This window comes from Schistocerca serialis, chromosome 12, assembly GCF_023864345.2.
Source record: "Schistocerca serialis cubense isolate TAMUIC-IGC-003099 chromosome 12, iqSchSeri2.2, whole genome shotgun sequence".
NCBI classification, from domain to species: Eukaryota; Metazoa; Arthropoda; class Insecta; order Orthoptera; family Acrididae; genus Schistocerca; species Schistocerca serialis.
Window position 1 is genome coordinate 180,677,582 of NC_064649.1, and position 26,400 is coordinate 180,703,981.

Consider the following 26,400-nt stretch of genomic DNA (forward strand, 5'->3'; position numbering starts at 1 on the left):
CCTTTTGTATTTAATTCCGATGCAATTTCTGTGTTTCATGGTCAATATGAAGGTCCAAGGGATACATTATACCTAAATTGAAGCATCGGAATCTATAACTAGTGTCACAGGAATAGTTCAAAACATAGACAGTAAGAAGAGTCAGTCTTCTTGTACTTTAGTCGGCATTGTGCCTTTTGTATTTAATTCCGATGCAATTTCTGTGTCTCATCGTCATAAAGAAGGTCCAAGGGATACAGTAAACCTGGAGTGTAGCATCGGAATCTATAACTAGTGTCACAGGGATGGTTCAAAACATAGACAGTTCTAAGAGTCAGTCTTCTTGTACCTAAGTCGGCATTGTGTCTTTTGTATTTAATTCCGATGCAATTTCTGTGTTTCATCGTCAATGAGAAGGTCCAAGGGATACTGTAAACCGGAAATGAACCATCGGAATCTATAACTAGTGTCATAGGAATGGTTCAAAACATAGACAGTAGGAAAAGTCAGTCTACATCCACTTAAGTCGGCATTGAGCCTTTTGTATTTAATTCCGATGCAATTTCTGTTTTTCATCGTCAATAAGAGGGTCAGAGGGATACAGTAAACCTGATGTGAAGCATCAGAATCTATAACTAGTGTCACAGGAATGGTTCAAAACATAGTCAGTAAGAAGAGTCAGTCTTCTTGTACTTAAGTCGGCATTGTACCTTTTGTATTTAATTCCGATGCAATTTCTGTGTTTCATTGTCAATGAGAAGGTCAGAGGGATACAGTAAACCTGAAGTGAAGCATCGGAATCTATAGCTAGTGTCACAAGAATGGTTCAAAACATAGTCAGTAAGAAGAGTCAGTCTTCTTGTACTTATTTCGGCATAGTGCCTTTTGTAGTTAATTCCGATGCATTTTCTGTGATTCTTCCTCAATAAGAAGGTCAGAGGGATACAGAAACCTGAAGTGAAGCATCGGAATCTATAACTAGTGTCACAGGAATGGTTCAAAACATAGTCAGTAAGAAGAGTCAGTCTTCTTGTACTTAAGTCGGCATTGTGGCTTTTGTATTTAATTCCGATGCAATTTCTGTGTTTCATCGTCAATAAGAAGGTCAGATGGATACAGTAAACCTGAATTGAAGCATCGGAATCAATAACTAGTGTCACAGGAATGGTTCAAAACATAGACAGTAGGAAGAGTCAGTCTACATGTACTAAAGTCGGCATTGAGCCTTTTGTATTTGATTCAGATGCAATTTCTGTGTTTCATCGTCAATAAGAAGGACAGAGGGATACAGTAAACCTGAATTGAACCATCAGAATCTATAACTAGTGTCACAGGAATGGTTCAAAACATAGACATTACGAAAAGTCAGTCTACATGTACTTAAGTCGGCTTTGTGCCTTTTGTATTTAATTCCGAAGCCATTTCAGTGTTTCATCTTCAATAAGAAGGTCTAAGGGATACAGTAAACATGAAGTGAAGCATCGGAATCTATAGCTAGTGTCACAAGAATGGTTCAAAACATAGGCAGTAAGAAGAGTCAGTATTCTTGCACTTAAATCGGCATTGTGCCTTTTGTATTTAATTCCGATGCAATTTCTGTGTTTCATCGTCAATAAGAAGGTCCAAGGGATACAGTAATCCTGAAGTTAAGCATCGGAATCTATGACTAGTGTCACAGGAATGGTTCAAAACATAGTCAGTAAGAAGAGTAAGTCTTCTTGTATTTAAGTCGGTAATGTGCCTTTTGTATTTAATTCCGATGCAAATTCTGTGTATCATCGTCAATAAGAAGGTCCAAGGGATACAGTAAACCTGAAGTGAAGCATCGGATCTATAACTAGTGTCACAGGAATGGTTCAAAACATAGTCAGTAAGAAGAGTCAGTCTTCTTGTACTTAAGTCGGCATTGTGCCTTTTGTACTTAATTCCGATGCAATTTCTGTATTTCATCGTCAATAAGAAGGTCCAAGGGATACAGTAAACCTGGAGTGAAGCATCGGAATCTATAACTAGTGTCACAGGAATGGTTCAAAACATAGACAGTAAGAAGAGTCAGACTTCTTTCACTTAAGTCGGCATTGTGCCTTTTGTATTTAATTCCGATGCAATTTCTGTGTTTCATCGTCAATAAGAGGGTCAGAGGGATACAGTAAACCTGATGTGAAGCATCGGAATCTATAACTAGTGTCACAGGAATGATTCAAAACATAGTCAGTAAGAAGAGTTAGTCTTCTTGTACTTAAGTCGGCATTGTGCATTTTGTATTTAATTCCGATGCAATTTCTGTGTTTCATCTTCGATAAGAAGGACCAAGGGATACAGTAGACCTAAATTTAAGCATCGGAATCTATAACTAGTGTCACAGGAATGATTCAAACATAGTCATTAAGAAGAGTCAGTCTTCTTGTACTTAAGTCGGCATTGTGCCTTTTGTATTTAATTCCTATGCAAATTCTGTGTTTCATCGTCAATAAGAAGGTCCAAGGGATACAGTAAACCTGGAGTGAAGCACCGGAATCTATAACTAGTGTCACAGGAATGGTTCAAAGCATAGACTGTCAGAAGCGTCAGTCTTCTTGTACTTTAGTCAGCATTATGCCTTTTGTATTTAATTCCGCACCAATTTCTGTGTCTCATCGTCAATAAGAAGGTCAGAGGGATACAGTAATCCTGAAGTTAAGCATCGGAATCTATGACTAGTGTCATAGGAATGGTTCAAAACATAGACAGTAAGAAGAGTCAATCTTCTTATACTTAAATCGGCATTGTGCCTTTTGTATTTAATTCCGATGCAATTTCTGTGTTTCATGGTCAATATGAAGGTCCAAGGGATACATTATACCTAAATTGAAGCATCGGAATCTATAACTAGTGTCACAGGAATGGTTCAAAACATAGACAGTAAGAAGAGTCAGTCTTCTTGTACTTTAGTCGGCATTGTGCCTTTTGTATTTAATTCCGATGCAATTTCTGTGTCTCATCGTCATAAAGAAGGTCCAAGGGATACAGTAAACCTGGAGTGTAGCATCGGAATCTATAACTAGTGTCACAGGGATGGTTCAAAACATAGACAGTTCTAAGAGTCAGTCTTCTTGTACCTAAGTCGGCATTGTGTCTTTTGTATTTAATTCCGATGCAATTTCTGTGTTTCATCGTCAATGAGACGGTCCAAGGGATACTGTAAACCGGAAATGAACCATCGGAATCTATAACTAGTGTCATAGGAATGGTTCAAAACATAGACAGTAGGAAAAGTCAGTCTACATCCACTTAAGTCGGCATTGAGCCTTTTGTATTTAATTCCGATGCAATTTCTGTTTTTCATCGTCAATAAGAGGGTCAGAGGGATACAGTAAACCTGATGTGAAGCATCAGAATCTATAACTAGTGTCACAGGAATGGTTCAAAACATAGTCAGTAAGAAGAGTCAGTCTTCTTGTACTTAAGTCGGCATTGTACCTTTTGTATTTAATTCCGATGCAATTTCTGTGTTTCATTGTCAATGAGAAGGTCAGAGGGATACAGTAAACCTGAAGTGAAGCATCGGAATCTATAGCTAGTGTCACAAGAATGGTTCAAAACATAGTCAGTAAGAAGAGTCAGTCTTCTTGTACTTATTTCGGCATAGTGCCTTTTGTAGTTAATTCCGATGCATTTTCTGTGATTCTTCCTCAATAAGAAGGTCAGAGGGATACAGAAACCTGAAGTGAAGCATCGGAATCTATAACTAGTGTCACAGGAATGGTTCAAAACATAGTCAGTAAGAAGAGTCAGTCTTCTTGTACTTAAGTCGGCATTGTGGCTTTTGTATTTAATTCCGATGCAATTTCTGTGTTTCATCGTCAATAAGAAGGTCAGATGGATACAGTAAACCTGAATTGAAGCATCGGAATCAATAACTAGTGTCACAGGAATGGTTCAAAACATAGACAGTAGGAAGAGTCAGTCTACATGTACTAAAGTCGGCATTGAGCCTTTTGTATTTGATTCAGATGCAATTTCTGTGTTTCATCGTCAATAAGAAGGACAGAGGGATACAGTAAACCTGAATTGAACCATCAGAATCTATAACTAGTGTCACAGGAATGGTTCAAAACATAGACATTACGAAAAGTCAGTCTACATGTACTTAAGTCGGCTTTGTGCCTTTTGTATTTAATTCCGATACAATTTCTGTGTTTCATCGTCAATAAGAATGTCAGAGGGATACAGTAAACCTGGTGTGAAGCATCGGAATCTATACCTAGTGTCACAGGAATGGTTCAAAACATAGTCTGTAAGAAGAGTCAGTCTTCTTGTACTTAAGTCGGCATTGTGTATTTTGTATTTCATTCCGATGCAATTTCTGTGTTTCATCGTCAATAAGAAGGTCCAAGGGATACAGTAAACCTGAAATGAACCATCGGAATATATAACTAGTGTCACAGGAATGGTTCAAAACATAGACAGTAAGAAGAGTCAGTCTTCTTGTACTTAAGTCGGCATTGTGCATTTTGTATTTATTTCCGATGCAATTTCTGTGTTTCATGCTCAATAAGAAGGTCCAAGGGATACAGTAGACCTAAACTGAAGCATCGGAATCTATAACTAGTGTCACAGGAATGGTTCAAAACATAGATAGAGAGAAGAGTCAGTCTTCTTGTACTTAAGTCGGCATTGTGCCTTTTGTATTTAATTCCGATGCAATTTCTGTGTTTCATCGTCATAAAGAAGGTCCAAGGGATATAGTAAACCTGGAGTGAAGCGTCGGAATCTATAACTAGTGTCACAGGGATGGTTCAAAACATTGACAGTAAGAAGAGTAAGTCTTCTTGTACTTAAGTCGGTTTTGTGCCTTTTGTATTTAATTTCCGATGCAATTTCTGAGTTTCATCGTCAATAAGAAGGTCAGAGGGATACAGTAAACCTGATGTGAAGCATCGGAATCTATAACTAGTGTCACAGGATTGGTTCAAAACATAGTCAGTATGAAGAGTCAGTCTTCCTGTACTTAAGTAATCATTGTGCCTTTTCTATTTAATTCTAATGCAATTTCTGTGTTCCATCGTCAATAAGATGGTCCAAGGGATACAGTAAACCTGGAGTGAAGCATCGGAATCTATAACTAGTGTCACAGGAATGGTTCAAAACATAGACAGTAAGAAGAGTCAGACTTCTTTCACTTAAGTCGGCATTGTGCCTTTTGTATTTAATTCCGATGCAATTTCTGTGTTTCATCGTCAATAAGAGGGTCAGAGGGATACAGTAAACCTGATGTGAAGCATCGGAATCTATAACTAGTGTCACAGGAATGATTCAAAACATAGTCAGTAAGAAGAGTTAGTCTTCTTGTACTTAAGTCGGCATTGTGCATTTTGTATTTAATTCCGATGCAATTTCTGTGTTTCATCTTCGATAAGAAGGACCAAGGGATACAGTAGACCTAAATTTAAGCATCGGAATCTATAACTAGTGTCACAGGAATGATTCAAACATAGTCATTAAGAAGAGTCAGTCTTCTTGTACTTAAGTCGGCATTGTGCCTTTTGTATTTAATTCCTATGCAAATTCTGTGTTTCATCGTCAGTAAGAAGGTCCAAGGGATACAGTAAACCTGGAGTGAAGCACCGGAATCTATAACTAGTGTCACAGGAATGGTTCAAAGCATAGACTGTCAGAAGCGTCAGTCTTCTTGTACTTTAGTCAGCATTATGCCTTTTGTATTTAATTCCGCACCAATTTCTGTGTCTCATCGTCAATAAGAAGGTCAGAGGGATACAGTAATCCTGAAGTTAAGCATCGGAATCTATGACTAGTGTCATAGGAATGGTTCAAAACATAGACAGTAAGAAGAGTCAATCTTCTTATACTTAAATCGGCATTGTGCCTTTTGTATTTAATTCCGATGCAATTTCTGTGTTTCATGGTCAATATGAAGGTCCAAGGGATACATTATACCTAAATTGAAGCATCGGAATCTATAACTAGTGTCACAGGAATGGTTCAAAACATAGACAGTAAGAAGAGTCAGTCTTCTTGTACTTTAGTCGGCATTGTGCCTTTTGTATTTAATTCCGATGCAATTTCTGTGTCTCATCGTCATAAAGAAGGTCCAAGGGATACAGTAAACCTGGAGTGTAGCATCGGAATCTATAACTAGTGTCACAGGGATGGTTCAAAACATAGACAGTTCTAAGAGTCAGTCTTCTTGTACCTAAGTCGGCATTGTGTCTTTTGTATTTAATTCCGATGCAATTTCTGTGTTTCATCGTCAATGAGAAGGTCCAAGGGATACTGTAAACCGGAAATGAACCATCGGAATCTATAACTAGTGTCATAGGAATGGTTCAAAACATAGACAGTAGGAAAAGTCAGTCTACATCTACTTAAGTCGGCATTGAGCCTTTTGTATTTAATTCCGATGCAATTTCTGTTTTTCATCGTCAATAAGAGGGTCAGAGGGATACAGTAAACCTGATGTGAAGCATCAGAATCTATAACTAGTGTCACAGGAATGGTTCAAAACATAGTCAGTAAGAAGAGTCAGTCTTCTTGTACTTAAGTCGGCATTGTACCTTTTGTATTTAATTCCGATGCAATTTCTGTGTTTCATTGTCAATGAGAAGGTCAGAGGGATACAGTAAACCTGAAGTGAAGCATCGGAATCTATAGCTAGTGTCACAAGAATGGTTCAAAACATAGTCAGTAAGAAGAGTCAGTCTTCTTGTACTTAATTCGGCATAGTGCCTTTTGTAGTTAATTCCGATGCATTTTCTGTGATTCTTCCTCAATAAGAAGGTCAGAGGGATACAGAAACCTGAAGTGAAGCATCGGAATCTATAACTAGTGTCACAGGAATGGTTCAAAACATAGTCAGTAAGAAGAGTCAGTCTTCTTGTACTTAAGTCGGCATTGTGGCTTTTGTATTTAATTCCGATGCAATTTCTGTGTTTCATCGTCAATAAGAAGGTCAGATGGATACAGTAAACCTGAATTGAAGCATCGGAATCTATAACTAGAGTCACAGGAATGGTTCAAAGCATAGACAGTAAGAAGAGTCAGACTTCTTTCACTTAAGCCGGCATTGTGCCTTTTGTATTTAATTCCGAAGCCATTTCTGTGTTTCATCTTCAATAAGAAGGTCTAAGGGATACAGTAAACATGAAGTGAAGCATCGGAATCTATAGCTAGTGTCACAAGAATGGTTCAAAACATAGTCAGTAAAAAGAGTCAGTATTCTTGCACTTAAATCGGCATTGTGCCTTTTGTATGTAATTCCGATGCAATTTCTGTGTTTCATCGTCAATAAGAATGTCCAAGGGATACAGTAATCCTGGAGTTAAGCATCGGAATCTATGACTAGTGTCACAGGAATGGTTCAAAACATAGTCAGTAAGAAGAGTAAGTCTTCTTGTATTTAAGTCGGTAATGTGCCTTTTGTATTTAATTCCGATGCAAATTCTGTGTATCATCGTCAATAAGAAGGTCCAAGGGATACAGTAAACCTGAAGTGAAGCATCGGATCTATAACTAGTGTCACAGGAATGGTTCAAAACATAGTCAGTAAGAAGAGTCAGTCTTCTTGTACTTAAGTCGGCATTGTGCCTTTTGTACTTAATTCCGATGCAATTTCTGTATTTCATCGTCAATAAGAAGGTCCAAGGGATACAGTAAACCTGGAGTGAAGCATCGGAATCTATAACTAGTGTCACAGAGACGGTTCAAAACATACACAGAAAGATGTGTCAGTATTCTTGTACTTAACTCGGCATTGTGCCTTTTCTAATTAAATCCGATGCAATTTCTGAGTTTCATCGTCAATAAGGAGGTCCTAGGGATACAGTAAACCTGAAGTGAAGCATCGGAATCTATAACTAGTTTCACAGGAGAGGTTCAAAACATAGTCAGAAAGAAGAGTCAGTCTTCTTGTACTTAAGTCATCTTTGTGCATTTTCTATTTAATACTGATGCAATTTCTGTGTTTCTTCGTCAATAAGAAGGTCCTAGGTATACAGTAAACCTGAAATGAACCATCGGAATCTATAACTAGTGTCACAGGAATGGTTCAAAACATAGACAGTTGGAAGAGTCAGACATCTTGTACTTAAGTCGGCATTGTGCCTTTTGTATTTAATTCCGATGCTATTTCTGTGTTTCATCGTCAATACGAAGGTCCAAGGGATACAGTAAACCTGAAATGACCCATCGGAATCTATAACTAGTGTCACAGGAATGGTTCAAAACATAGACGGTAGGAAAAGTCAGTCTACATGTACTTAAGTCGGCATCGTGCCTTGTGTATTTAATTGTACTTAAGTCGGCTTTGTGCATTTTGTATTTAATTCCGATGCAATTTCTGTGTTTCATCGTCAATAAGAAGGTCAGAGGGATACAGTAAACCTGAAGAGAAGCATCGGAATCAATAACTAGTGTCACAAGAATGGTTCAAAACATAGACAGTAGGAAGAGTCAGTCTACATGTACTAAAGTCGGCATTGAGCCTTTTGTATTTGATTCAGATGCTATTTCTGTGTTTCATCGTCAATACGAAGGACAGAGGGATACAGTAAACCTGAATTGAACCATCAGAATCTATAACTAGTGTCACAGGAATGGTTCAAAACATAGACATTACGAAAAGTCAGTCTACATGTGCTTAAGGCGGCTTTGTGCCTTTTGTATTTAATTCCGATACAATTTCTGTGTTTCATCGTCAATAAGAATGTCAGAGGGATACAGTAAACCTGGTGTGAAGCATCGGAATCTATACCTAGTGTCACAGGAATGGTTCAAAACATAGTCTGTAAGAAGAGTCAGTCTTCTTGTACTTAAGTCGGCATTGTGTATTTTGTATTTCATTCCGTTGCAATATCTGTGTTTCATCGTCAATAAGAAGGTCCAAGGGATACAGTAAACCTGAAATGAACCATCGGAATATATAACTAGTGTCACAGGAATGGTTCAAAACATAGACAGTAAGAAGAGTCAGTCTTCTTGTACTTAAGTCGGCATTGTGCATTTAGTATTTATTTCCGATGCAATTTCTGTGTTTCATGCTCAATAAGAAGGTCCAAGGGATACAGTAGACCTAAACTGAAGCATCGGAATCTATAACTAGTGTCACAGGAATGGTTCAAAACATAGATAGAGAGAAGAGTCAGTCTTCTTGTACTTAAGTCGGCATTGTGCCTTTTGTATTTAATTCCGATGCAATTTCTGTGTTTCATCGTCATAAAGAAGGTCCAAGGGATATAGTAAACCTGGAGTGAAGCGTCGGAATCTATAACTAGTGTCACAGGGATGGTTCAAAACATTGACAGTAAGAAGAGTAAGTCCTCTTGTACTTAAGTCGGTTTTGTGCCTTTTGTATTTAATTTCCGATGCAATTTCTGAGTTTCATCGTCACTAAGAAGGTCAGAGGGATACAGTAAACCTGATGTGAAGCATCGGAATCTATAACTAGTGTCACAGGAATGGTTCAAAACATAGTCAGTATGAAGAGTCAGTCTTCCTGTACGTAAGTAATCATTGTGCCTTTTCTATTTAATTCTAATGCAATTTCTGTGTTCCATCGTCAATAAGATGGTGCAAGGGATACAGTAAACCTGGAGTGAAGCATCGGAATCTATAACTAGTGTCACAGGAATGGTTCAAAACATAGACAGTAAGAAGAGTCAGACTTCTTTCACTTAAGTCGGCATTGTGCCTTTTGTATTTAATTCCGATGCAATTTCTGTGTTTCATCGTCAATAAGAGGGTCAGAGGGATACAGTAAACCTGATGTGAAGCATCGGAATCTATAACTAGTGTCACAGGAATGATTCAAAACATAGTCAGTAAGAAGAGTTAGTCTTCTTGTACTTAAGTCGGCATTGTGCATTCTGTATTTAATTCCGATGCAATTTCTGTGTTTCATCGTCGATAAGAAGGACCAAGGGATACAGTAGACCTAAATTTAAGCATCGGAATCTATAACTAGTGTCACAGGAATGATTCAAACATAGTCATTAAGAAGAGTCAGTCTTCTTGTACTTAAGTCGGCATTGTGCCTTTTGAATTTAATTCCTATGCAAATTCTGTGTTTCATCGTCAATAAGAAGGTCCAAGGGATACAGTAAACCTGGAGTGAAGCACCGGAATCTATAACTAGTGTCACAGGAATGGTTCAAAGCATAGACTGTCAGAAGCGTCAGTCTTCTTGTACTTTAGTCAGCATTATGCCTTTTGTATTTAATTCCGCACCAATTTCTGTGTCTCATCGTCAATAAGAAGGTCAGAGGGATACAGTAATCCTGAAGTTAAGCATCGGAATCTATGACTAGTGTCATAGGAATGGTTCAAAACATAGACAGTAAGAAGAGTCAATCTTCTTATACTTAAGTCGGCATTGTGCCTTTTGTATTTAATTCCGATGCAATTTCTGTGTTTCATGGTCAATATGAAGGTCCAAGGGATACATTATACCTAAATTGAAGCATCGGAATCTATAACTAGTGTCACAGGAATGGTTCAAAACATAGACAGTAAGAAGAGTCAGTCTTCTTGTACTTTAGTCGGCATTGTGCCTTTTGTATTTAATTCCGATGCAATTTCTGTGTCTCATCGTCATAAAGAAGGTCCAAGGGATACAGTAAACCTGGAGTGTAGCATCGGAATCTATAACTAGTGTCACAGGGATGGTTCAAAACATAGACAGTTCTAAGAGTCAGTCTTCTTGTACCTAAGTCGGCATTGTGTCTTTTGTATTTAATTCCGATGCAATTTCTGTGTTTCATCGTCAATGAGAAGGTCCAAGGGATACTGTAAACCGGAAATGAACCATCGGAATCTAAAACTAGTGTCATAGGAATGGTTCAAAACATAGACAGTAGGAAAAGTCAGTCTACATCTACTTAAGTCGGCATTGAGCCTTTTGTATTTAATTCCAATGCAATTTCTGTTTTTCATCGTCAATAAGAGGGTCAGAGGGATACAGTAAACCTGATGTGAAGCATCGGAATCTATAACTAGTGTCACAGGAATGGTTCAAAACATAGTCAGTAAGAAGAGTCAGTCTTCTTGTACTTAAGTCGGCATTGTGCCGATTGTATTTAATTCCGATGCAATTTCTGTGTTTCATCGTCAATAAGAAGGTCCAAGGGATACAGTTGACCGGAATTGAAGCATCGGAATCTATAACTAGTGTCACAGGAATGGTTCAAAACATAGACAGTAAGAAGAGTCAGTCTTCTTGTACTTAAGTCGGCATTGTACCTTTTGTATTTAATTCTGATGCCATTTCTGTGTTTCATTGTCAATGAGAAGGTCAGAGGGATACAGTAAACCTGAAGTGAAGCATCGGAATCTATAGCTAGTGTCACGAGAATGGTTCAAAACATAGTCAGTAAGAAGAGTCAGTCTTCTTGTACTTAATTCGGCATAGTGCGTTTTGTAGTTAATTCCGATGCATTTTCTGTGATTCTTCCTCAATAAGAAGGTCAGAGGGATACAGAAACCTGAAGTGAAGCATCAGAATCTATAACTAGTGTCACAGGAATGGTTCAAAACGTAGTCAGTAAGAAGAGTCAGTCTTCTTGTACTTAAGTCGGCATTGTGGCTTTTGTATTTAATTCCGATGCAATTTCTGTGTTTCATCGTCAATAAGAAGGTCAGATGGATACAGTAAACCTGAATTGAGGCATCGGAATCTATTACTAGAGTCACAGGAATGGTTCAAAGCATAGACAGTAAGAAGACTCAGACTTCTTTTTCTTAAGTCGGCATTGTGCCTTTTGTATTTAATTCCGATGCAATTTCTGTGTTTCATCGTCAATAAGAATGTCCAAGGGATACAGGTAACCTGGAGTGAAGCATCGGAGTCTGTAACTAGTGTCACAGGAATGGTTCAAAACAAAGTCAGTAAGAAGAGTCAGTCTTCTTGTACTTAAGTCGGCATTGTGCCTTTTGTATTTAATTCCGATGCAATTTCTGTGTTTCATCGTCTATAAGATGGTCCATGGGATACAGTAGACCTGAATTGAAGCATCGGAATCTATAACTAGTGTCACAGGAATGGTTCAAGACATAGACAGTAGGAAGAGTCAGTCTTCTTGTACTTAAGTCGGTATTGTGAATTTTGTATTTAATTCCGATGCAATTTCTGTGTTTCATCGTCAAAAAGAAGGTCAGATGGATACAGTAAATCTGAATTGAAGCATCGGAATCTATAACTAGAGTCACAGGAATGGTTCAAAACATAGACAGTAAGAAGAGTCAGTCTTCTTGTACTTAAGTCGGCATTGTGCCTTTTGTATTTAATACCGAAGCCATTTCTGTGTTTCATCGTCAATAAGAAGGTCTAAGGGATACAGTAAACCTGGAGTGATGCATCGGAGTCTGTAACTAGCGTCACAGGAATGGTTCAAAACAAAGTCAGTAAGAAGAGTCAGTCTTCTTGCACTTAAGTCGGCATTGTGCCTTTTGTATTTAATTCCGATGCAATTTCTGTGTTTCATCGTCTATAAGATGGTCCAAGGGATACAGTAGACCTGAATTGAAGCATCGGAATCTATAACTAGTGTCACAGGAATGGTTCAAAACATAGACAGCAGGAAGAGTCAGTCTTCTTGTACTTAAGTCGGTATTGTGAATTCTGTATTTAATTCCGATGCAATTTCTGTGTTTCATCGTCAATAAGAAGGTCAGATGGATACCGTAAACCTGAATTGAAGCATCGGAATCTATAACTAGAATCACAGGAATGGTTCAAAACATAGACAGTAAGAAGAGTCAATCTTCTTGGACTTAAGTCGGCATTGTGCCTTTTGTATTTAATTCCTAAGCCATTTCTGTGTTTCATCGTCAATAAGAAGGTCTAAGGGATACAGTAAACATAAAGTGAAGCATCGGAATCTATAGCTAGTGTCAGAAGAATGGTTCAAAACATAGTCAGTAAGAAGAGTTAGTATTCTTGTACTTAAATCGGCATTGTGACTTTTGTATTTAATTCCGATGCAATTTCTGTGTTTCATCGTCAATAAGAAGGTCCAAGGGATACAGTAATCCTGAAGTTAAGCATCGGAATCTATGACTAGTGTCACAGGAATGGTTCAAAACATAGTCAGTAAGAAGAGTAAGTCTTCTTGTATTTAAGTCGGTATTGTGCCTTTTGTATTTAATTCCGATGCAAATTCTGTGTATCATCGTCAATAAGAAGGTCCAAGGGATACAGTAAACCTGAAGTGAAGCATCGGATCTATAACTAGTGTCAGAGGAATGGTTCAAAACATAGTCAGTAAGAAGAGTCAGTCTTCTTTTACTTAAGTCGGCATTGTGCCTTTTGTACTTAATTCCGATGCCGTTTCTGTATTTCGTCGTCAATAAGAAGGTCCAAGTGATACAGTAAACCTGGAGTGAAGCATCGGAATCTATAACTAGTGTCACAGAGACGGTTCAAAACATACACAGTAAGATGAGTCAGTATTCTTGTACTTAACTCGGCATTGTGCCTTTTCTAATTAATTCCGATGCAATTTCTGTGTTTCATCGTCAATAAGGAGGTCCAAGGGATACAGTAAACCTGAAGTGAAGCATCGGAATCTATAACTAGTTTCACAGGAGTGGTTGAAAACATAGTCAGAAAGAAGAGTCAGTCTTCTTGTACTTAAGTCATCTTTGAGCATTTTCTATTTAATACTGATGCAATTTCTGTGTTTTATCGTCAATAGGAAGGTCCAAGGGATACAGTAAACCTGGATTGAAGCATCGGAATCTATAACTAGTGTCACAGGAATGGTTCAAACATAGACAGTAAGAAGAGTCAGACTTCTTTTACTTAAGTCGGCATTGTGCCTTTTGTATTTAATTCCGTTGCAATTTCTGTGTTTCTTCGTCAATAAGAAGGTCCTAGGGATACAGTAAACCTGAAATGAACCATCGGAATCTATAACTAGTGTCACAGGAATGGTTCAAAACATAGACAGTTGGAAGAGTCAGTCTTCTTGTACTTAAGTCGGCATTGTGCCTTTTGTATTTAATTCCGATGATATTTCTGTGTTTCATCGTCAATACGAAGGTCCAAGGGATACAGTAAACCTGAAATGAACAATCGGAATCTATAACTGGTGTCACAGGAATGGTTCAGAACATAGACGGTAGGAAAAGTCAGTCTACATGTACTTAAGTCGGCATTGTGCCTTGTGTATTTAATTGTACTTAAGGCGGCCTTGTGCATTTTGTATTTAATTCCGATGAAATTTCTGTGTTTCATCGTCAATAAAAATGTCAGAGGGATACAGTAAACCTGAAGAGAAGCATCGGAATCTATAACTAGTGTCACAGGAATGGTTTAAAACATAGACAGAAGGAAAAGTCAGTCTACATGTACTAAATTCGGCATTGAGCCTTTTGTATTTGATTCCGATGCAATTTCTGTGTTTGATCGTCAATAAGAAGGTCAGAGGGATACAGTAAACCTGAAGAGAAGCATCGGAATCTATAACTAGTGTCACAGGAATGGTTCAAAACATACTAAGTAAGAAGAGTCAGTCTCCTTGTACTTAAGTCGGCATTGTGCCTTTTGTATTTAACTCCGATGCAATTTGTGTGTTTCATCGTCCATAAGAAGGTCCAAGGGATACAGTAAACCTGAAATGAAGCATCGGAATGTATAACTAGTGTCACACGAATGGTTCAAAACATAGTCAGTAAGAAGAGTCAGTCTTCTGGTAGTTAAGTCGGCATTGTGTCTTTTCTATGTAATTCCGATGCAATTTCTGTGTTTTATCGTCAATAAGAAGGTCAAAGGGATACAGTAAACCTGAAGTGAAGCATCGGAATCTATAACTAGTGTCACACGAATGGTTCAAAACATAGACAGTTGGAAGAGTCTGTCTTCTTGTACTTAAGTCGGCTTTGTGCCTTTTGTATTTAATTCCGATGCAATTTCTGTTTTCATCGTCAATAAGAAGGTCCGAGGGATACAGTAAACCTGGAATGAAGCATCGGAATCTATAACTAGTGTCACAGGAAAGGTTCAAAACATAGACAGTAGGAAAAGTCAGTCTACATGTACTTAAGTCGGCTTTGTGCCTTTTGTATTTAATTCCGATACAATTTCTGTGTTTCATCGTCAATAAGAAGGTCAGAGGCATACAGTAAACCTGGTGTAAAGCATCGGAATCCATACCTAGTGTCACAGGAATGGTTCAAAACATAGTCAGTAAGAAGAGTCAGTCTTCTTGTACTTAAGTCGGCATTGTGTATTTTGTATTTCATTCCGATGCAATTTCTGTGTTTCATCGTCAATAAGAAGGTCCAAGGGATACAGTAAACCTGAAATGAACCATCGGAATATATAACTAGTGTCACAGGAATGGTTCAAAACACAGACAGTAAGAAGAGTCAGTCTTCTTGTACTTAAGTCGGCATTGCGCCTTTTGTATTTAATTCCAATGCCATTTCTGTGTTTCATCGTCATAAAGGAGTTCCAAGGGATATAGTAAACCTGGAGTGAAGCACCGGAATCTATAACTAGTGTCACAGGAATGGTTCAAATCATTGACAGTAAGAAGAGTAAGTCTTCTTGTACTTAAGTCGGTTTTGCGCCTTTTGTATTTAATTCCGATGCAATTTCTGTATTTCATCGTCAATAAGAAGGTCAGAGGGATACAGTAAACCTGATGTGAAGCATCGGAATCTATAACTAGTGTCACAGGAATGGTTCAAAACATAGTCAGTATGAAGAGTCAGTCTTCCTGTACTTAAGTCATCATTGTGCTTTTTCTATTTAATTCGGATGCAATTTCTGTGGTCCATCGTCAATAAGAAGGTCCGAGGGATACAGTAAACCTGGAATGAAGCATCGGAATCTATAACTAGTGTCACAGGAATGGTTCAAATCATAGACAGTAGGAAAAGTCAGTCTACATGTACTAAAGTCGGCATTGAGCCTTTTCTATTTAATTCCGGTGTAATTTCTGTGTTTTATCGTCAATAAGAAGGTCAGAGGGATACAGTAAACCTGAAGTGAAGCATCGGAATCTATAACTAGTGTCACACGAATGGTTCAAAACATAGACAATTGGAAGAGTCAGTCTTCTTGTACTTAAGTCGGCATTGTGCGTTTTCTACTTATTTCCGATGCAATTTCTGTGTTTCATGCTCAATAAGAAGGTCCAAGGGATACAGTAGACCTAAACTGAAGCATCGGAATCTGTAACTAGTGTCACAGGAATGGTTCAAAACATAGATAGTAAGAAGAGTCAGTCTTCTTGTACTTAAGTCGGCATTGTGCCTTTTGTATTTAATTCCAATGCTATTTCTGTGTTTCTTCGTCATAAAGAAGTTCCAAGGGATATAGTAAACCTGGAGTGAAGCATCGGAATCTATAACTAGTGTCACAGGGATGGTTCAAAGCATTGATAGAAAGAAGAGTAAGTCTTCTTGTACTTAAGTCGGTTTTGTGCGTTTTGTATTTAATTCCGATGCAATTTCTGTGTTTCATCGTCAATAAGAAGGTCAGAGGGATACAGTAAACCTGATGTGAAGCATCGGAATCTATAACTAGTGTCACAGGAATGGTTCAAAACATAGTCTGTATGAAGAGTCAGTCTTCCTGTACTTAAGTCATCATTGTGCCTTTTCTATTTAATTCTGATACAATTTCTGTGTTCCATCGTCAATAAGAAGGTCCGAGGGACACAGTAAACCTGGAGTGAAGCATCGGAATCTATAACTAGTGTCACAGGAATTGTTCAAAACATAGACAGTAGGAAAAATCAGTCTACATGTACTTAAGTCGGCTTTGTGCCTTTTGTATTTAATTCCGATACAATTTCTGTGTTTCATCGTCAATAAGAAGGTCAGAGGGATACAGTAAACCTGGTGTGAAGCATCGGAATCTATACCTAGTGTCACAGGAATGGTTCATAACATAGTCAGTAAGAAGAGTCAGTCTTCTTGTACTTAAGTCGGCATTGTGTATTTTGTATTTAATTCCGATGCAATTTCTGTGTTTCATCGTCAATAAGAAGGACCAAGGGATACAGTAGACCTAAATTTAAGCATCGGAATCTCTAACTAGTGTCACAGGAATGATTCAAAACATAGGCAGTAAGAAGAGTCAGCCTTCTTGTACTTAAGTCGGCATTGTGCCTTTTGTATTTAATTCCGATGCAATTTCTGTGTTTCATCGCCAATAAGAAGGTCAAAGGGATACAGTAAACCTAAAGTGAAGCATCGGAATCCATAACTAGAGTCACAGGAATGGTTCAAATCATAGTCATTAAGAAGAGTCAGTCTTCTTGTACTTAAGTCGGCATTGTGCCTTTTGTACATAATTCCGATGCAAATTCTGTGTTTCATCGTCAAAAAGAAGGTCCATGGGATACAGTAAACCTGGAGTGAAGCACCGGAATCTATAACTAGTGTCACAGGAATGGTTCAAAGCATAGACTGTCAGAAGCGTCAGTCTTCTTGTACTTTAGTCAGCATTGTGCCTTTTGTATTTAATTCCGAAACAATTTCTGTGTCTCATCGTCAATAGAAAGGTCAGAGGGATACAGTAATCCTGAAGTTAAGCATCGGAATCTATGACTAGTGTCACAGGAATGGTTCAAAACATAGACAGTAAGAAGAGTCAATCTTCTTATACTTAAGTCGGCATTGTGCCTTTTGTATTTAATTCCGATGCAATTTCTGTGTTTCATGGTCAATAAGAAGGTCCAAGGGATACTGTATACCTAAATTGAAGCATCGGAATTTATAACTAGTGTCACATTAATGGTTCAAAACATAGACAGTAAGAAGAGTCAGTCTTCTTGTACTTTAGACGGCATTGTGCCTTTTGTATTTAATTCCGATGCAATTTCTGTGTCTCATCGTCATAACGAAGGTCCAAGGGATACAGTAAACCTGGAGTGTAGCATCGGAATCTATAACTAGTGTCACAGGGATGGTTCAAAACATAGACAGTTCTCAGAGTCAGTCTTCTTGTACCTAAGTCGCAATGTGTCTTTTGTATTTACTTCCGATGCAATTTCTGTGCTTCATCGTCAATGAGAAGGTCCAAGGGATACTGTAAACCGGAAATGAACCATCGGAATCTATAACTAGTGTCATAGGAATGGTTCAAAACATAGACAGTAGGAAAAGTCAGTCTACATGTACTTAAGTCGGCATTGAGCCTTTTGTATTTAATTCCGATGCAATTTCTGTTTTTCATCGTCAATAAGAGGGTCAGAGGGATACAGTAAACCTGATGTGAAGCATCGGAATCTATAACTAGTGTCACAGGAATGGTTCAAAACATAGTCAGTAAGAAGAGTCAGTCTTCTTGTACTTAAGTCGGCATTGTGCCTTTTGTATTTAATTCCGATGCAATTTCTGTGTTTCATCGTCAATAAGAAGGTCCAAGGGATACAGTTGACCGGAATTGAAGCATCGGAATCTATAACTAGTGTCACAGGAATGGTTCAAAACATAGACAGTAAGAAGAGTCAGTCTTCTTGTACTTAAGTCGGCATTGTACATTTTGTATTAAATTCCGATGCAATTTCTGTGTTTCATTGTCAATGAGAAGGTCAGAGGGATACAGTAAACCTGAAGTGAAGCATCGGAATCTATAACTAGAGTCATAGGAATGGTACAAAACATAGACTGTAAGAAGAGTCAGTCTTCTTGTACTTAAGTCGGCATTGTGCCTTTTCTATTTAATTCCGATGCTATTCCTGTGTTTCATCGTCAATAAGAAGGTTTAAGGGATACAGTAAACCTGAAGTGAAGCATCGGAATCTACTGCTAGTGTCACAAGAGTGGTTCAAAACATAGTCAGTAAGAAGAGTCAGTCTTCTTGTACTTAATTCGGCATTGTGACTTTTGTATTTAATTCCGATGCATTTTCTGTGATTCTTCCTCAATAAGAAGGTCAGAGGGATACAGAAAACCTGAAGTGAAGCATCGGAATCTATAACTAGTGTCACAGGAATGGTTCAAAACATAGTCAGTAAGAAGAGTCAGTCTTCTTGTACTTAAGTCGCATTGTGGCTTTTGTATTCAATGCCGATGCAATTTCTGTGTTTCATCATCAATAAGAAGGTCCAAGGGATACAGTAAACCTGTAGTGAAGCATCGGAATCTATAACTAGTGTCACAGGAACGGTTCAAAACATCGACAATAATATGAGTCAGTATTCTTGTACTTTAGTCGGCATTGTGCCTTTTCTATTTAATTCCGATGCAATTTCTGTGTTTCATCGTCAATAAGAAGGTCCAAGGGATACAATAAACCTGAAGTGAAGCATCGGAATCTATAACTAGTGTCACAGGAATGGTTCAAAATATAGTCAGTAAGAAGAGTCAGTCTTCTTGTACTTAAGTAATCATTGTGCATTTTCTATTTAATTCTGAAGCAATTTCTGTGTTTCATCGTCAATAAGAAGGTCCAAGGGAGACAGTAAACCTGGAGTGAAGCATCGGAATGTATAACTAGTGTCACAGGAATGGTTCAATGCATAGACAGTAAGAAGAGTCAGACTTCTTTTTCTTAAGTCGGCATTGTGCCTTTTGTATTTAATTCCGATGCAATTTCTGTGTTTCATCGTCAATAAGAATGTCCAAGGGATACAGGTAACCTGGAATGAAGCATTGGAGTCTGTAACTAGTGTCACAGGAATGGTTCAAAACTAAGTCAGTAAGAAGAGTCAGTCTTCTTGTACGTAAGTCGGCATTGTGCATTTGTATTTAATTCCGATGCAATTTCTGTGTTTCATCGTCTATAAGATGGTCCAAGGGATACAGTAGACATGAATTAAAGCATCGGAATCTATAACTAGTGTCACAGGAATGGTTCAAAACATAGACAGTAGGAAGAGTCAGTCTTCTTGTACTTAAGTCGGCATTGTGAATTTTGTATTTAATTCCGATGAAATTTCTGTGTTTCATCGTCAATAAGAAGGTCAGATGGATACAGTAAACCTGAATTGAAGCATCGGAATCTATAACTAGTGTCACAGGAATGGTTCAAAACATAGTCAGTAACAAGAGTCAGTCTTCTTGTACTTAAGTCGGCATTGTGCCTTTTGTATTTAATTCCGATGCAATTTCTGTGTTTCATCGTCAATAAGAAGGTCCAAGGGATACAGTTGACCGGAATTGAAGCATCGGAATCTATAACTAGTGTCACAGGAATGGTTCAAAACATAGACAGTAAGAAGAGTCAGTCTTCTTGTACTTAAGTCGGCATTGTACATTTTGTATTAAATTCCGATGCAATTTCTGTGTTTCATTGTCAATGAGAAGGTCAGAGGGATTCAGTAAACCTGAAGTGAAGCATCGGAATCTATAACTAGAGTCATAGGAATGGTACAAAACATAGACTGTAAGAAGAGTCAGTCTTCTTGTACTTAAGTCGGCATTGTGCCTTTTCTATTTAATTCCGATGCTATTCCTGTGTTTCATCGTCAATAAGAAGGTTTAAGGGATACAGTAAACCTGAAGTGAAGCATCGGAATCTACTGCTAGTGTCACAAGAGTGGTTCAAAACATAGTCAGTAAGAAGAGTCAGTCTTCTTGTACTTAATTCGGCATTGTGCCTTATGTATTTAATTCCGATGCATTTTCTGTGATTCTTCCTCAATAAGAAGGTCAGAGGGATACAGAAAACCTGAAGTGAAGCATCGGAATCTATAACTAGTGTCACAGGAATGGTTCAAAACATAGTCAGTAAGAAGAGTCAGTCTTCTTGTACTTAAGTCGCATTGTGGCTTTTGTATTCAATGCCGATGCAATTTCTGTGTTTCATCATCAATAAGAAGGTCCAAGGGATACAGTAAACCTGTAGTGAAGCATCGGAATCTATAACTAGTGTCACAGGAACGGTTCAAAACATCGACAATAATATGAGTCAGTATTCTTGTACTTTAGTCGGCATTGTGCCTTTTCTATTTAATTCCGATGCAATTTCTGTGTTTCATCGTCAATAAGAGGGTCCAAGGGATACAATAAACCTGAAGTGAAGCATCGGAATCTATAACTAGTGTCACAGGAATGGTTCAAAATATAGTCAGTAAGAAGAGTCAGTCTTCTTGTACTTAAGTCGCATTGTGGCTTTTGTATTCAATGCCGATGCAATTTCTGTGTTTCATCATCAATAAGAAGGTCCAAGGGATACAGTAAACCTGTAGTGAAGCATCGGAATCTATAACTAGTGTCACAGGGACGGTTCAAAACATCGACAATAATATGAGTCAGTATTCTTGTACTTTAGTCGGCATTGTGCCTTTTCTATTTAATTCCGATGCAATTTCTGTGTTTCATCGTCAATAAGAAGGTCCAAGGGATACAATAAACCTGAAGTGAAGCATCGGAATCTATAACTAGTGTCACAGGAATGGTTCAAAATATAGTCAGTAAGAAGAGTCAGTCTTCTTGTACTTAAGTCATCATTGTGCATTTTCTATTTAATTCTGAAGCAATTTCTGTGTTTCATCGTCAATAAGAAGGTCCAAGGGATACAGTAAACCTGGAGTGAAGCATCGGAATGTATAACTAGTGTCACAGGAATGGTTCAATGCATAGACAGTAAGAAGAGTCAGACTTCTTTTTCTTAAGTCGGCATTGTGCCTCTTGTATTTAATTCCGATGCAATTTCTGTGTTTCATCGTCAATAAGAATGTCCAAGGGATACAGGTAACCTGGAGTGAAGCATTGGAGTCTGTAACTAGTGTCACAGGAATGGTTCAAAACAAAGTCAGTAAGAAGAGTCAGTCTTCTTGTACGTAAGTCGGCATTGTGCATTTGTATTTAATTCCGATGCAATTTCTGTGTTTCATCGTCTATAAGATGGTCCAAGGGATACAGTAGACCTGAATTGAAGCATCGGAATCTACAACTAGTGTCACAGGAATGGTTCAAAACATAGACAGTAGGAAGAGTCAGTCTTCTTGTACTTAAGTCGGCATTGTGAATTTTGTATTTAATTCCGATGAAATTTCTGTGTTTCATCGTCAATAAGAAGGTCAGATGGATACAGTAAACCTGAATTGAAGCATCGGAATCTATAACTAGTGTCACAGGAATGGTTCAAAACATAGTCAGTAAGAAGAGTCAGTCTTCTTGTACTTAAGTCGGCATTGTGCCTTTTGTATTTAATTCCGATGCAATTTCTGTGTTTCATCGTCAATAAGAAGGGCCAAGGGATACAGTTGACCGGAATTGAAGCATCGGAATCTATAACTAGTGTCACAGGAATGGTTCAAAACATAGACAGTAAGAAGAGTCAGTCTCCTTGTACTTACGTCGTCATTGTACATTTTGTATTAAATTCCGATGCAATTTCTGTGTTTCATTGTCAATGAGAAGGTCAGAGGGATACAGTAAACCTGAAGTGAAGCATCGGAATCTATAACTAGAGTCATAGGAATGGTACAAAACATAGACTGTAAGAAGAGTCAGTCTTCTTGTACTTAAGTCGGCATTGTGCCTTTTCTATTTAATTCCGATGCTATTCCTGTGTTTCATCGTCAATAAGAAGGTTTAAGGGATACAGTAAACCTGAAGTGAAGCATCGAAATCTACTGCTAGTGTCACAAGAGTGGTTCAAAACATAGTCAGTAAGAAGAGTCAGTCTTCTTGTACTTAATTCGGCATTGTGCCTTTTGTATTTAATTCCGATGCATTTTCTGTGATTCTTCCTCAAGGTCAGAGGGATACAGAAAACCTGAAGTGAAGCATCGGAACCTATAACTAGTGTCACAGGAATGGTTCAAAACATAGTCAGTAAGAAGAGTCAGTCTTCTTGTACTTAAGTCGCATTGTGGCTTTTGTATTCAATGCCGATGCAATTTCTGTGTTTCATCATCAATAAGAAGGTCCAAGGGATACAGTAAACCTGTAGTGAAGCATCGGAATCTATAACTAGTGTCACAGGAACGGTTCAAAACATCATCAATAATATGAGTCAGTATTCTTGTACTTTAGTCGGCATTGTGCCTTTTCTATTTAATTCCGATGCAATTTCTGTGTTTCATCGTCAATAAGAAGGTCCAAGGGATACAATAAACCTGAAGTGAAGCATCGGAATCTATAACTAGTGTCACAGGAATGGTTCAAAATATAGTCAGTAAGAAGAGTCAGTCTTCTTGTACTTAAGTCGCATTGTTTCTTTTGCATTCAATGCCGATGCAATTTCTGTGTTTCATCATCAATAAGAAGGTCCAAGGGATACAGTAAACCTGTAGTGAAGCATCGGAATCTATAACTAGTGTCACAGGGACGGTTCAAAACATCGACAATAATATGAGTCAGTATTCTTGTACTTTGGTCGGCATTGTGCCTTTTCTATTTAATTCCGATGCAATATCTGTGTTTCATCGTCAATAAGAAGGTCCAAGGGATACAATAAACCTGAAGTGAAGCATCGGAATCTATAACTAGTGTCACAGGAATGGTTCAAAATATAGTCAGTAAGAAGAGTCAGTCTTCTTGTACTTACGTCATCATTGTGCATTTTCTATTTAATTCTGAAGCAATTTCTGTGTTTCATCGTCAATAAGAAGGTCCAAGGGATACAGTAAACCTGGAGTGAAGCATCGGAATGTATAACTAGTGTCACAGGAATGGTTCAATGCATAGACAGTAAGAAGAGTCAGACTTCTTTTTCTTAAGTCGGCATTGTGCCTTTTGTATTTAATTCCGATGCAATTTCTGTGTTTCATCGTCAATAAGAATGTCCAAGGGATACAGGTAACCTGGAGTGAAGCATTGGAGTCTGTAACTAGTGTCACAGGAATGGTTCAAAACAAAGTCAGTAAGAACAGTCAGTCTTCTTGTACGTAAGTCGGCATTGTGCATTTGTATTTAATTCCGATGCAATTTCTGTGTCACATCGTCTATAAGATGGTCCAAGGGATACAGTAGACCTGAATTGAAGCATCGGAATCTATAACTAGTGTCACAGGAATGGTTCAAAACATAGACAGTTGGAAGAGTCAGTCTTCTTGTACTTAAGTCGGCATTGTGAATTTTGTATTTAATTCCGATGAAATTTCTGTGTTTCATCGTCAATAAGAAGGTCAGATGGATACAGTAAACCTGAATTGAAGCATCGGAATCTATAACTAGTGTCACAGGAATGGTTCAAAACATAGTCAGTAAGAAGAGTCAGTCTTCTTGTACTTAAGTCGGCATTGTGCCTTTTGTATTTAATTCCGATGCAATTTCTGTGTTTCATCGTCAATAAGAAGGTCCAAGGGATACAGTTGACCGGAATTGAAGCATCGGAATCTATAACTAGTGTCACAGGAATGGTTCAAAACATAGACAGTAAGAAGAGCCAGTCTTCTTGTACTTAAGTCGGCATTGTACCTTTTGTATCTAATTCCGATGCAATTTCTGTGTTTCATTGTCAATGAGAAGGTCAGAGGGATACAAAAAACCTGAAGTGAAGCATCGGAATCTATAACTAGAGTCATAGGAATGGTACAAAACATAGACTGTAAGAAGAGTCAGTCTTCTTGTACTTAAGTCGGCATTGTGTCTTTTGTATTTAATTCCGATGCTATTTCTGTGTTTCATCGTCAATAAGAAGGTTTAAGGGATGCAGTAAACCTGAAGTGAAACATTGGAATCTATAGCTAGTGTCACAAGAATGGTTCAAAACATAGTCAGTAAGAAGAGTCAGTCTTCTTGTACTTAATTCGGCATTGTGCCTTTTGTATTTAATTCCGATGCAATTTCTGTGTTTCTTCCTCAATAGGAAGGTCAGGTGGATGCAGAAAACCTGAAGTGAAGCATCGGAATCAGTAACTAGTGTCACTGGAATGGTTCAAAATATAGTCAGTAAGAAGAGTCAGTCTTCTTGTACTTAAGTCATCATTGTGCATTTTTTATTTAATTCAGAAGCAATTTCTGTGTTTCATCGTCAATAAGAAGGTCCAAGGGATACAGTAAACCTGGAGTGAAGCATCGGAATCTATAACTAGTGTCACAGGAATGGTTCAAAGCATAGACAGTAAGAAGAGTCAGACTTCTTTTTCTTAAGTCGGCATTGTGCCTTTTGTATTTAATTCCGATGCAATTTCTGTGTTTCATTGTCAATGAGAATGTCCAAGGGATACAGGTAACCTGGAGTGATGCATCGGAGTCTGTAACTAGAGTCACAGGAATGGTTCAAAACAAAGTCAGTAAGAAGAGTCAGTCTTCTTGTACTTAAGTCGGCATTGTGCCTTTTGTATTTAATTCCGATGCAATTTCTGTGTTTCATCGTCTATAAGATGGTCCAAGGGATACAGTAGTCCTGAATTGAAGCATCGGAATCTATAACTAGTGTCACAGGAATGGTTCAAAACATAGACAGTAGGAAGAGTCAGTCTTCTTGTACTTAAGTCGGTATTGCGAATTTTGTATTTAATTCCGATGCAATTTCTGTGTTTCATCGTCAATAAGAAGGTCAGATGGATACAGTAAACCTGAATTGAAGCATCGGAATCTATAACTAGTGTCACAGGAATGGTTCAAAACATAGTCAGTAAGAAGAGTCAGTCTTCTTGTACTTAAGTCGGCATTGTGCCTTTTGTATTTAATTCCGATGCTATTTCTGTGTTTCATCGTCAATAAGAAGGTTTAAGGGATACAGTAAACCTGAAGTGAAGCATCGGAATCTATAGCTAGTGTCACAAGAATGGTTCAAAACATAGTCAGTAAGAAGAGTCTGTCTTCTTGTACTTAATTCATCATTGTGCCTTTTGTATTTAATTCCGATGCAATTTCTGTGACTCTTCCTCAAACGGAAGGTCAGAGGGATACAGAAAACCTGAAGTGAAGCATCGGAATCTATAACTAGTGTCACAGGAATGGTTCAAAATATAGTCAGTAAGAAGAGTCAGTCTTCTTGTACTTAAGTCATCATTGTGCATTTTCTATTTAATTCAGAAGCAATTTCTGTGTTTCATCGTCAATAAGAAGGTCCAAGGGATACAGTAAACCTGGAGTGAAGCATCGGAATCTATAACTAGTGTCACAGGAATGGTTCAAAGGGTAGACAGTAAGAAGAGTCAGACTTCTTTTTCTTAAGTCGGCATTGTGCCTTTTGTATTTAATTCCGATGCAATTTCTGTGTTTCATCGTCAATGAGAATGTCCAAGGGATACAGGTAACCTGGAGTGAAGCATCGGAGTCTGTAACTAGAGTCACAGGAATGGTTCAAAACAAAGTCAGTAAGAAGAGTCAGTCTTCTTGTACTTAAGTCGGCATTGTGAATTTTGTATTTAATTCCGATGCAATTTCTGTGTTTCATCGTCAATAAGAAGGTCAGATGGATACAGTAAACCTGAATTGAAGCATCGGAATCTATAACTAGAGTCACAGGAATGGTTCAAAACATAGACAGTAAGAAGAGTCAGTCTTCTTGTACTTAAGTCGGCATTGTGCCTTTTGTATTTAATTCCGAAGCCATTTCTGTGTTTC